Source organism: Lissotriton vulgaris, unplaced genomic scaffold (genome assembly GCF_964263255.1).
Source record: "Lissotriton vulgaris unplaced genomic scaffold, aLisVul1.2 SCAFFOLD_4791, whole genome shotgun sequence".
NCBI classification, from domain to species: domain Eukaryota; kingdom Metazoa; phylum Chordata; class Amphibia; order Caudata; family Salamandridae; genus Lissotriton; species Lissotriton vulgaris.
The window spans coordinates 82037-95083 of record NW_028243678.1 but is presented as its reverse complement, the minus strand read 5'-3'; the positions used below and the strand labels follow the sequence as shown (position 1 = coordinate 95083).

Genomic DNA, 13047 nt, shown 5'->3' with positions numbered 1-13047 from the left:
TGCACGTTATTTTGAAATAAAACCAAGGCAGAGTTTCCAGCTAAGAGGTATTTCTGTTGCAGTGGTTTTGGAAACAGCAGAAAATGAATAGTACATGAAATTATCTCTAGTTTCTTGTTTCCATTGCTATTCATATCTGTCAAACCCCCTTTCAGAGGGCCACGGGCAAGCAGGAGTTACTGAATCTAACCAGGGTGTGAGGCCTTTTACTCATGATGTCCCTGACTTACTATGGATCCAGAGCAACTGGGTCAAGTACCCCTTCCACCTGGAATCTCAGGGTAGGCATGGTAGTTTAAGGCCCCCTTGGGAGAGTGGGAGAAGGGAGGTGTGGATACAGATCAGTGAACACGGGCTCACAACTCAAAGTGCACACAGCAGCACCAATAAATCATTGTCCAGCCAAATACTCACTTTTTATAACAAAAGAGAAGTATTTTATTTTTAATGCTATCCACACAAAGGAAGAATACAACATAAACACACAATTGACCCAGTCCTTCCCTCAGGTTGGGGGCTCCAGTGTCTCTGTGGCAGTTCCCTGTCCCACTCACTCCTCTTGTTAGAGATTGTGGCTATTCCCCATTCGCTGCCGGTAAAATTCAGGGTATATCCCACTATTAGTCCGAATCTCAAGAATCCACTACGACTCTAAATTTGAAGTCTGTAGCGTTCCAGTGCACACCTGCCAATTTAGCAGGGAGTTCCCCCGGGACTAGAAGGCCCAAACAAGCCTTAAACCTCCCAGAGACTCCAGCCCAAGTCAAGTGAGTTGGCTGATCACAAACTCAGCAGCTGCACTAGGTAGGTGCAGGCTATTCCCGCGTGGTCGCGCTCCTGTAACAAACAGAGGTTCCCTGCAGCTTTAGTCCTTACTGCATGGTAGTCTATCCACTGGCTATCTTCATGTGGCCCTCTCCTGGCATGAGGGGGTAGCTGACTCAGTCCTGCCCAGGGGCAACAACTCGAAAGGTGCAGCAGCTGTTTCCTCACACTTCACACATGGAGTCCACTCAGCAAGGTTCCCCACTGGACCTTGTGCCCTCCAGTGCTCGCCTCTTCCTCACAGGGCACACTGGTCTTGGCAAGCAGGTTCGCCAGGCTCCGTGGCAGGTTGTCTTGGGTTCCCTGGGTGGTGGTCTTTAACCCAGCAGGGAGACTGTCAGACCTTGACTTCCAGTCCTGGTCACAGACAGAAGTCTTGCAGACCTTCCCGTCCTCACACAGCCTGCCTGGCTGCTTGGCAGATAACAATTTTTGTGGCCTCAACCTCCTCTTCTTATAGTTCTCTTCCAGTCTCCTAATGTGATCTAGGTTCTGATTCTTTGAAGTTTTATGTTGGGGTTTGCTTCTTTCGAAGTGTCCAATCCTCTGTTCCCTCTTCCAAAACAGTCTGTCACAGCTTGGATGTCTCCTAAGCTCATAGTCCCACAACAAAGGCCAAGTAAGTGGCTAAAGGTTCACACCTGGGTGCCAGGCACAGTGATATGTGCATCAAAAGGTTAGCCTAGGGCTCCTAGCCCTACTCTTTATGATTCTCCTATCAGCCACATCTCCTTCCAGAGATGTGCACAGCTCCCTTCCTTGTGACATGTCATTGAATCAAAGAGAACCATTTGAAGTGCACACAGGAGGCCTGGTCTTCTCCACACCTGTGTTATGCCCACCCAGATTACAGGAATGCAGTAATGCACAAATCTGACTGAGGTTAATTTCCTTTTCTTAACTCCATTTTTCACCATGTAGGCCTGAGTCTCTCAAAATGGAACCCAGGTCCCTCCAAATATTGTACAATTCACAGGCACATATACATCCAGTGCATGTATACTGCATACACGCACTGCATAGCACTGTATCCTCTATGCACTGTGCCATTCAGAGGCCCACATACATCTATCACTTGCAGTCAACCTGCTCGCACTGGCCAGCACTGTATCATTCATGTATTGTACCACTCACAGGTAAATATACACCCAGCATATGCACTTATCCTGCACACTATTTCCCTGCAAATCTGAAGGGTAGACAGAAGATCTGGGTCCTCCTGGTAGAAACAAAATGGCAGAAAAGGCAGTCGATTAATTGACTATTACCTTTATTGAGTGGACTGCAGTTGTGAAACAGAGAGATACAAAGAGAGGATCTGATAAAGGCAGTAAGAAACGTAGAAACCAACACAGTGAGAGAGAGAAACAGTGAAATTGAGAAAGGGTTGGAAAAGGGCAGGGCGAGAGAGGGGAGACGAGAGGAAAACTGCAAAATAAAGAACATGGGAAAGAAAGCCAGACAGGATACAAAAGAGCAGAGAGACCAGGAAATGAGAGACGAACATAGATGTAGTGCATGTGTGTTCAGTGGACAAATTGTATAGAATGCTATGGGGAAGGAGGGAGATTGGATGACCCAGGGCTTTAAGTGGAATTAAAAATTTGGGAGATTTTAAAGGTGGAAAGTGGCCAAAGAAAGGTGACTGAATTCTTTCCAAGGGTGGTGGCCTATGTAATTAAAGGCGTGGCTTAAAGTAAGCAAATCTTGTACTTCACACACTTAAATCTCTGGGGTGACCTACAATGTCATCAGAACATGAGATGGAGACAACGTCATGCATGTGTTTACTTTTATTCGGCCCTGTGAGAGACTGAGGACACACAACCATCATAATTCTATAAAAACTGCAGTAGAGCTAGATATGCTGCAAGGTAGCTGTGCATTCCACGGACAAACTGAAAGGAGTCCTTTTACCTCCCACATTTCTGCTAAAATTTAATACATCAATTTAAAGTATTCCAGAGGGGAATATTTTTTTTTGTGTGGAGTTTTATAGAGCGCGAATGGGGAGATTAAGTGATTTGCCCAGAATCACAGAATGTTGAGTGTCCTGCTAGACTTGAACCTGGTTTCCTTGCACCAAGGTCGACCGCCCTAGCCTTTCTTCATGGAACTACAGTGCAGTCCTGTGTTTATGTGCATTTTATCCTGATGCATAGCATCTTATTCAGGGCTCGACAAATCCACTCGCCCGCTCGCATTTGCGAGGGAGAATGGATGAGGAGGAGCTATTTTTAGGTCCTACTCGCCCTTTCTGGCGAGTAGGAAGACAAACTAACTTTTGTCCTCTGTCTTTGAAAATGGAGCAAAAGTGACAAGATAACAAGCTTTAAAGGCACTTTTATTGCTCACAAAGGGACTGAGCAATAAAGATGCCTTTAAATCTTGTTAACTTGTTACTTTTGCTCCGTTTTCAGAGACAGAGGTCAAGTTGGGTCAGGGGATTTTCCAAGTTACTAGACCTGCAGGACTAGCACAATTTTTCAGATTTGTTGAGCCCTGTTATTCTTACCTCAAAGCCTCTTCCATCTTATTATTGGGAAGTGCGCCCGTAGGCTGGTTGGTGCCCAAACTGGCAATCTTGTACTACCTCTAAAGACACAGGCTGATAGGCTGTTGAAACCTGAGGATGGTGCAACCCCAAAAAAGTATTTCTGTTAGGTTAGAGATATCCCAGCCCCAACCTCCATCCATTCTCAGATCCTGCGACAGGAATTGTGTTGGCTCCCAAGCACCCCTCAAAGACAATGCTTTAAACTAGAGCCTTGTTCACTTTCTCTGAGGCAGCGGGTCTGTCTTTCTATGGACCCAGCTCATGCCACAGCAGATCCATGGGAAGCTCATCTTAGCCCATAAGTGAATGTTTACTTCTCGCCTTTGTGCTGGCAACTCTGGTGCTGAGACTGGCCTTACATATAATACAGTTCTTGTAATTGCCACAAGAGGGCAGCAAACATCACCAAATCGAAAGCTCAAAGCGAGAAAACATCATAGTGATGCTCTTAGGCAGGGCACAAGTCCTAAACTAATAATTTTAACGATGCCAGTGAGCGTAGCCCCCGTGCACATTAGGTGACGGGAACGGCCCCCATGATGTGCATATCTTCGCTCCGCAGGGCCGACACCTTTACTTTAGTGAGGCTGTGTCTGCTCTGCCAATGTGCATGAGATAAAGTGAAAGCACACCCCACACCACAAGACTGTGTCCGTACCAGCCCTAGGTCTTCTCTGATGGAAGTAGAAAAGAAAGAAAGTAACAAGGAAGAGGAGGGAGGGAAGTTAACTCAGAGAAGCTGTCTCATCTCAAACCTCTTTGCAGTCGGAAAATAGGCTCTAACATTTGACCTTGGTCTTTGAATGCGCAGCAAATGTAAGGAGATAGATAAAAGCATTTATAGCCCTTTTTACTCAAACGGACCTCGGAGCACTGAAAACATTCAGCACTCTGGTCAAATGCTCTTAGAGAAAGGGAAAAGTAGTCCCAAAACAGATGTTACAGTGGACCAATCGGAGGTCTACAAGTCCTGGGGTGATACTCTGTGGGAGTAAACTACTTGTAAAAAGGAGGGACGAGGAAGCCAAATTACCCAGTAGCAAATAAGGATTTTCACAAAACTACCAACGAGACAAATCAAAAGAGATGGGAGGAGTCAAAACCCACAAAGTACATACAACAGATTATCCTGATGGCGCAAGCGCTGTCTAGGCTCTACCTAAAAAGGAACTGTTAACTCCTGCTAATCACTACACAAGGTTTGCTGCCACCACCGTGCTGATGCCGCTTAACGGCTAGTGAAGGCAGTAGCCTTCCACCAATATGAGGGTAACGCTTTGGGCTCTCCTCCAGGTCGAATAAGACCACAGTTCGTGAGACATTTCCATGTTCTGGCAAACCCACATGATCCGTGTTTGCCGATCAATCAGCATTAGGGATCTAGACATCAGTACAGTTTGGCACTCAGATCAGGGGTGCATGTCCATTACCATGCAGAGGAGTTTTCCATCTCAACAATAGAATTGCTTGTTTGTAATATTTTGTTTGTTTAGTATCATGATAAAACACACTACTTAAAATATTTTTTAATGTAATAACTGGACATCTTTTGAGTTGAATTGAAGAGACATAAAAACTGACCACGATGGCTCATTGAAAAGGGAGGTTATTTACAAGATGTATAAGATGCCCGAGCAAGAGAGGCCTGGAGACCCCGAGTTCACTGGCCAACATACAGTACACTGTACCAATTATTCAGGGCCCAGAGGCAACCTCAGAGGTCATCTAAGTAGCAAGAGTAAATCTGCAATGTCCTGGTCCAAATAGAGAGACAAATCACACCCTCGTAATAAGCTGAAAATAGCAATTCATCTGGGGTGTTGCCGTATCCAGTAAGTATCTCCTGTGATTTCACACTCAAAAGGAGCAAAAAGTAGTTTGACAGGATTTTGAAATTGTGAAGAAGGTTCTTATGCTGATGTGTTGATGTTGAGCATTTCTTGTGGAATAAGTAGAAGGCTCTTCCTTGTTGTGAATAATGCTGACAACCTCGTGGAGTATAATGCAGCAAAATATTGCACAAACAGTCTGTCAAGAAGAGGTTTCCTGGGTATCTGTAAATAAGACGGACAGCAACATAAGAGAACCTCTCACGTGTATATGAGAAGTAGACATAGGTTACTTTAAGCCATTAACACACCGTTGTTTGAGGACATCCAGCATGAATGTAGCACTCATCACCATAAAATGTTGCCTGCATTCTCATTTTTCACCCTAGACTATAGTTTGTGCTTAGAGATAGAATCTGAGCAGCCCTTGAGTGGTCTGGAATGATAAGTTACTTACCTGTAATCCTAGTTATCCAGATAGCTGATTGGCTCTTCTCCGAAGTTTGGTCCTTTTTACAAAAGGACATGGATATGTTACTAATGAGGCCTTGACCTATTACTATGTATGTATGTCTGTGAGACATTCAGTGGTGTGGAATTTAATAAAATATCTACTTGCCCATGGGACAGGTTGCTTCATTAATCTGCTTGTCCTGTAACAAACCCACTTGTCCCTTTGGTGCCATGTGTTGTGATGACAAATTATGGCAGTAATCTCATGACATAAGTGCTCTGATAATAGCCTCTCTGACTAGGTCAGAGTGCATACCATAGTAGTGTTTGAATGCTAGCAATTCCCTTATTATTCCACCTTTTCAGAGCTCTACATACTGGGGCTGGAGGTATCGGTAGCAGTCGTTCCCCACAGTTTGCATGCCCATTTCAGGCTGTGCAAACCTACTAACTTGCATGTTTTATGGGTTTTCTTTATCTTGTCTTTAAAGTTTTCCCAAATAAAGAAAAGTTGAAAATTTACTCCGGACAAGGGCAAAAGTAAAACTTCTTCCAGGTTTGTGGAAAAACTGGTTGGTGGCATTGTGAACTGGATACCGCTCAATAGGTTTTTGCATGAGCAAATTTACACATTTATATTTGCTTGTGCTAACATGCAGTTCACAAATATTTTCTAGGAGTACGATTCCCTGACCTGCTTCTGCAAATTCTTGTGAATTCTTGAACGACGTAAATCTGCACTAATACAAGGACATATAACATGGGTGTACTTTTGTGACCTTCTTTAAGAATTGGGCCCCCTACTTAGGTCTAGCGTTAACCAAGACCTGTTCACTTTATTAAAGTTTTACGTATCTCTCTTTGTCTACTGGCTGGCTTATCTGTGAGTGGCAGCAGTCTGCTCTTTCACAAGGAGCATATCGGCACGCAAAGTAGTGTTTTACAGTGCCAGGAACCACAGCGGCAATGTGTAGTTTTGAGACCAAAAACATTTTTGCTTTTGCCAATGTTTGTTATAATGATGGGCCTGGTGGCTCGCACAACAGTTTTACAAAAACCATGTCAAAACAGGACCAGCATTGAGAAAACCAAAAGGCTGACCACCAATGTCATAACCATTGGCTTTGCCAATGCTTGTTTATTTTCATGCTTCCTATACTTTTGTTGAAACTGGCTACATTGATTTTCCATTATGACTATTTTTGAGAAATAATAGCATGCATTAACACATTTTAATAAATGATGCTATAAAGAAATGGTACCTACAATTTTACAGAAGTTTAGGAAAAACTTTTTTCCCAGTTGCATTTTTTTAATGAACGTCTTTTTTAGAATTGAAAGAATCATCCATCTTGCTTTCAGGCTTTTACATAGATTTTCATCTAATTAGAGGGCATCCTGGGAGCATTATACGTAGCCTCATAATGTTAAACTTTGTAAAGGGGTGTACACAATTTTATATTAGAACCACTGTCGGTAGGGCAGCTGAACTCACATTTCCTTAGAGCACTCACCCTAATAATAAAGGCCTCTGTTTATGAACCATAAATACAAGTTCGAACAGTATTAACATATGGACACAAAAGATTACACTGCAGACAACGCCCTTTCATGATCCATAATATTGTACTGTAATTTGACAGCCTAAGGGTTTGTGCTGCAGGGGGGTTGGGCATACTTGTCCCAAGGACAAAATATACATGAAAACTTGTCGTCCTGGAGCCTAAACAATATGTCCTAGGCGTCAGGCTATAGGAGTTCCACACCCCTGGACATTACTTTATTTATGTACCGGGGACTCCCATCCCGACGACGGGGAATGATTCAGGCATGTGAATCTAAGAAATATACCAATACTGGATAACTGCAGTTACAGGTAAGTTTCGCATTCCTTCTCTTCCAGGGGTATACTCATCAAAGTCATAAGCACTGAATAGTCCCACCCATGTGCGGGATCCCGGAGCAATAGCCAATAATATGCATATATATATATATATATATTACCTACTGGCGGTCGCCAGTAGGTATATATAGTTAGGATTTTTTCCCTATGGCATTTTTGAAAATTCTATGTCTAATAACTTTGGCGTTTGTGGACGGAATCGGCTGAAATTTTCAGGAAAATGGCACATTTTGTTTCTGAGCAGCCCCTGAAAATTTGGGGGGGTTTCCTCAAGGGGGGGCCGAGAAAAAAGGGGGGTCCCAAAACGCGTTTTTCCCATGTTAATTTCCATAGGGCGGTTGGACTCACTTTTAGCCCGAACGGCTGAATGGATTTTCACGAAACTTGGCAAAATTGTAGGGACTGTTAGCCCGATGTGCCTTTGCTAGGTCTCAATATATGTGTTTCAGTGGATTTTGAGAAATTAACGTTTAAATCAAGATATATATCTGTAACAGCGCTCCGGGCAGCGATCCGGTCCGCTTACTTTTCGCGAAACGGAACTTTGCGCGCAGAAAGCTGATTGGCTCTCCGGTGTCTGTCAACATTCTAAACAGTCCGGAGCGGCCGCCATCTTATCTCTCGGTAGGATCGAGAGAGAAGAAGAGGTGAAAAACGAAGGGGGAATTTATTGAAAGGGGGCAAGGTATACCCCTCTTGACCCCCTAGGAATGTTGTTGGGGTTATTAAAGGGTCCCGTGGGGAAAATAAAAAAAAATGATTTTTCACGGTAGAAGCGCTTCACGGGCCGCGAACTGGGCCGCAAACTGGTAGCCAAACGGGAATTCGCCATTTTGTGCTTCGTTTTAATTGTTTAGAGACAAAAATTATCGCCGCACATCGGCCACAATGCATGAATATCGCTGAAAAGTCAGCGATATTCATGCATTATCCAGCAAATGCTCTTAGCCATGTTATCCACCTTCCATTGGATAACATGGCTAAAAACTGCTCTGTGCGTGAGCTTTTTTTTTTTTTTTTTGCTGCGTGACGTTTGTTAACGTTCGATTCGATGGAAATCAGGAAGTGTTGACCACCATTTTGTCACTGCGAGTAAATATTTTGTTATAAATGAATCCTTATTGATAAACATTGTCTGCGCCATCTTGCGTTTTTGTCCAATGCCACAATTTTGTCGTGCACGGCAGCCATTTTAGATGCCTTGACCAGGGCCACTCTCTGCACGCCGCCGATCCTCAGCATGGCTCCCCACCCTCGCAAGCATCTCCCCCACGCACTGGTCACCCCCGCTCTTTCTCTCATGCATGGGCCATATACTTCCCCCCATCTGCGCTGCTCTTCTCTGAGAATCACACCCTGTGCCCGCCCGACACCTCCCTTTCACCCTATTCACTACCGCACCCTCTGACACTCCTCTTCCTCTGTGTCCGATTGTCCAGGCCGGACCTAGGCTATCACCTAGCCCTGCGGATGTAGTTTATGGCCCCAGCTGTAGAGTATCCAGACATGCCAACCCTCCCGATTCAGGCGTGAGACTACTGATTTCAGTGCTAGTCTCCCGCCTCCCGATTCCTGCAAGCAAAAACCCGGGGGCATATTATCAACAACTAGCGATAATTTTTGTCTCTAACTTGTTTAGAGACAAAAATTATCGCCGCACATCGGCGAATTTTATCGCACATAAACCTTGCTATTAGCAAGGTTTATCGCAAATGCGATAAAAAACGGCCGCAATGCATGAATATCGTTGAAAAGTCAGCGATATTCATGCATTATCCAGAAAATGCTCTTAGCCATGTTATCCACTTCCCATTGGATAACATGGCTAAAACTGCTCAGGGCAGGTGTTAGGTTTTGGAGATATTTGCGCTTAGCGCGAATATCTCCAAAAGTTGGTAATAGGAGATAGCGATGGTTAGGGACTGTTTCCAGTCGCTAAAATCTTGGCACGCCCACTTTGCATGTCATTAGTGATAAATATCACTGATATGCAAAGCGGGGCCCAAGATGGTCGCTATCTCCTTTTAGATGTCACTAACTGGTGTTAGCGACAGCTTGGTAATAGGGAGATAATTTTATCTCTTTTTTTTTTGGCTTTTAAAGCCCAAAAAGCGGAAATAAACCCCCTTGATAATATGCCCCATGATTTCTCGGGGGTTTCAGCTGACAGGGCTTGGTATTGTGTTACGTGCTAATTCTTCCAGGAAACGTCAGAGGGTCGATGCAGGGGTTCTAGAAGGGGTGATAAACCATTTAAGCCTCATGAACAAGCGCATGGTCTTTTAAAGATTTGTGAAGTACTCGGGGCGGCGGTGTGTGTGTGCCCTCTTTCAGGAGCGGGCGGGGGGGCACTGCCAGCAACTTGCCAGGCCAGGCAGTGTTCAACACGTGCATCACCCTTTCTCTGCCTGCTATTGCGCTCCATGCTTCGGAAAGGTAAGAAAAAGAACGTGCATTTGAGTTTGAAATGTCCGATCTTGTAGCAGTACACTTGCAAAGCCCACACATGACAATAACCCGATTCAAGGGCCCATTCACCCGATTTTTTAAACATATATAGCACTCCAACAAAGTTAGATTTTAAAACTTTATTAACTTTTAACTATAATGAACGGAACAAAAACTGTAAAAACATTTAAACATTTTTCACCCAAAAAAGCAACAATTGTCAGAAGCTGTCTTTTGTGCGAATAGTCCCAAGGCAGCACAACGTGCTGAGTTCTGGACGGCACCCAGGTGATGTCGCCTGGGTGCCGCACTGGTTTTGGTATCCTACAATGCTGCTCCGAAAATTGGCGTGGGGCGGGGGGAGGCCTCGTCAGTAGCGGTCTGTTGTGCGAATAGTCCCAAGGCAGCAGAACGCGCTGAGATGTTGATGGCACCCAGGTGATGTCCAGTAAACTGCCGCACTGGTTTTGGTATCCCACAATGCTGCTCCGAAAATTGGCGTGGGGCGGCCCGGAGGGGGGGGGGGCGTGGGGGAGGCGGCGTGAACGGGCCTCCCCAGGTGGCGGCCATCCAGCTGAGTTGCGCCCGCTCTTGCGGCTACAGCGTCTCGCTCACCATGTTGTTGAGTTGCTCCCACTCTTGCAGTGCAGCGATAGGCGGCTGCCACATGACTCTTAAAATGGCGGACGGCTCTTCGGTTTTGGGCCTGGTCCACTGAAATGGCCCTGGGACACCTTGGCACTCGGACGCTTGCCTGCTAGGGCTTGGGCTCCATTCTCGAAAAGCGTCCCCTCAGCCGTGAAGATTCTACAAAAGTCTTGGGGGCCCCCGACTCCCGCAGGCTTCCGGTGGGGAGCGGCTGCCATGATTGCTCGCGGAATGACCACGACGGAGCTACGAGATGGTGGTGCTCTCATGCTGACGCCAGCTTTAGTCTGAAACATCCAGAAACAAGGTGGGGCTTTCATCGTTTGGGAAAAAAAAATGTTCTAAACCAATGAAAAGTGTTATTTTTAGGTCATATGACCAAACCTTCCATCTTTAGGAAACCAAAAGTAAAATGAACCAATGAAAAGTTTTATAAACAAGTCACATGACCTGTTATGCGGCATAGGGCTACAAAAAGCGTAGAAAATCCGTTGGCACGTGAGGCGGCGTCAGTAGCGGACCGATGTGCGAATAGGCCGAAGGCAGCACAACGCGCTGAGATCCGGATGGCACCGAGGTGGTGTCCAGCAAATTGCCGCACTGGTGTGGCCATCCTACAATGCTGCGCCGAAAGACGGCGTGTCCAGCTGAGTTCCGGTCACTCTTGCGGTACAGTGAGTCGAACGCGCCGAGATCCGGATGGCACCGAGGTTGTGTCCAGCAAGTTGCCGCACTGGTGTGGCCATCCTACAATGCTGTGCCGAAAGTCGGCGTGGGGTGCCCCGTTGGCTTATGAGGTGATGTCAGTAGTGGACCGATGTGTGAATAGGTCGGAACCAGCACAAGGCGCCAAGATCCGAATGGCAAGTCCTGGATGTTGAGTGCCATAGTTGAGAGTTCTGAGCAGTGCTTGTAAGACTATCTGAAGCTTATTTGCACCTGCTGCAGCTTCACTGTTGCCCAGGGTGGTGTCCAGCAAATTGCTGCAGTGGTGTGGCCATCCTACAATGCTGCGCCGAAAGACGGCGTGTCCAGCTGAGTTCCGGTCACTCTTGCGGTACAGTGAGTCGAACGCGCCGAGATCCGGATGGCACCGAGGTTGTGTCCAGCAAGTTGCCGCACTGGTGTGGCCATCCTACAATGCTGCGCCGAAAGTCGGCGTGGGGTGCCCCGTTGGCTTATGAGGTGATGTCAGTAGTGGACCGATGTGTGAATAGGTCGGAACCAGCACAAGGCGCCAAGATCCGAATGGCAAGTCCTGGACGTTGAGTGCCTCAGTTGAGAGTTCTGAGCAGTGCTTGTAAGACTGTCTGAAGCTTAATTGCACCTGCTGCAGCTTCACTATTGCCCTGGTGTGGCCAAAGGTCGCACATGACATAGGCGGCCAGCTACCGAGGTCCGGCGGAACTTTTTTTCTTTTCCTTTCTGCTTCTTTTCCTACAATCCGTTTCATCTGAAGACACGACCAGGTCCCTGAATGTGTGCAGGGGGACGCTATTGATTGAATGAAAATGGCGGCTTGACACAAAGCTGACTCAAGCGTTGCTGTTGATGCTATACAGACAAAAATTGGTTTTCAGTTTGTACATTCTTCAGGATTTTTTTTTCCATCCAAGTCTGATTGAGAATTTGTAGAAAAATGGCTTCAGATTTTCCACATACTACTCTTCAACATTCTTCCTAAATGTAACAATGTGAAACTCACTAGGAGAACGGCTGTTTCTGTTTCCTTTCAAAATGCTGCCAACAATATTTTCTGAATGGAAGACACCATCTTGTAGCATAAAGGGCCGAAAGGGGTTCTGGTCTGGCCGATGGTTGGTGGAGACATTTTGACTATATCTTGGACCTGCCCGGCCTCGCCCAAAATGGCGCCGGTATAAATGGGACTCGTAACTCCTTGCCCGCAAATGTATATCTAGAAAATGTTATTGTAAGTGGCCCTGTCGTATTTTAATTACAAAATGTACGTCCACCGATTCCGCAACTGTTAGACACCTTTGTTCTTGCAACCTAATGGCCCGCTCGTTACGTTCCTCTACAGTGTAAATGTCTCCTCATCATATACGATTTCAGTTTGCTCCGTGGCCGGCCCACGTGGTTATAGGCCCGTATTTGTATACTGACATTTTCACAATAAAGGTTTTTAAAACAAAACACGGTAGTAGTATTTACATTGGTAAAGTTTTTACTTTTAGTCACTGTTTTCGAATCAGTAAAAGGCAAGTGAAATAAAGCAGTCCAATTACATGACGGATAAAAGGTATAATATGTAGGAACGCAGTAAAGATAAATGGTCAAGGGCAGTTGTGTTTTTCATTTCTGCAACATAAAGTGATCGATAAGAATCTGATAATCAGGCGTATCGGCGACTAAGACAGCAG

The 13047-nt window shown here is 45.6% G+C and overlaps 1 protein-coding gene across 1 annotated transcript in view; it reads left to right on the top strand.

The window, feature by feature from the left end:
- The window catches only part of ATPAF1 (ATP synthase mitochondrial F1 complex assembly factor 1), a gene marked incomplete at its 3' end in the record, with an annotated part of 86050 nt that overhangs the window by 41241 nt on the left and 31762 nt on the right, over positions 1 to 13047 (top strand). The window lies entirely within an intron of this gene.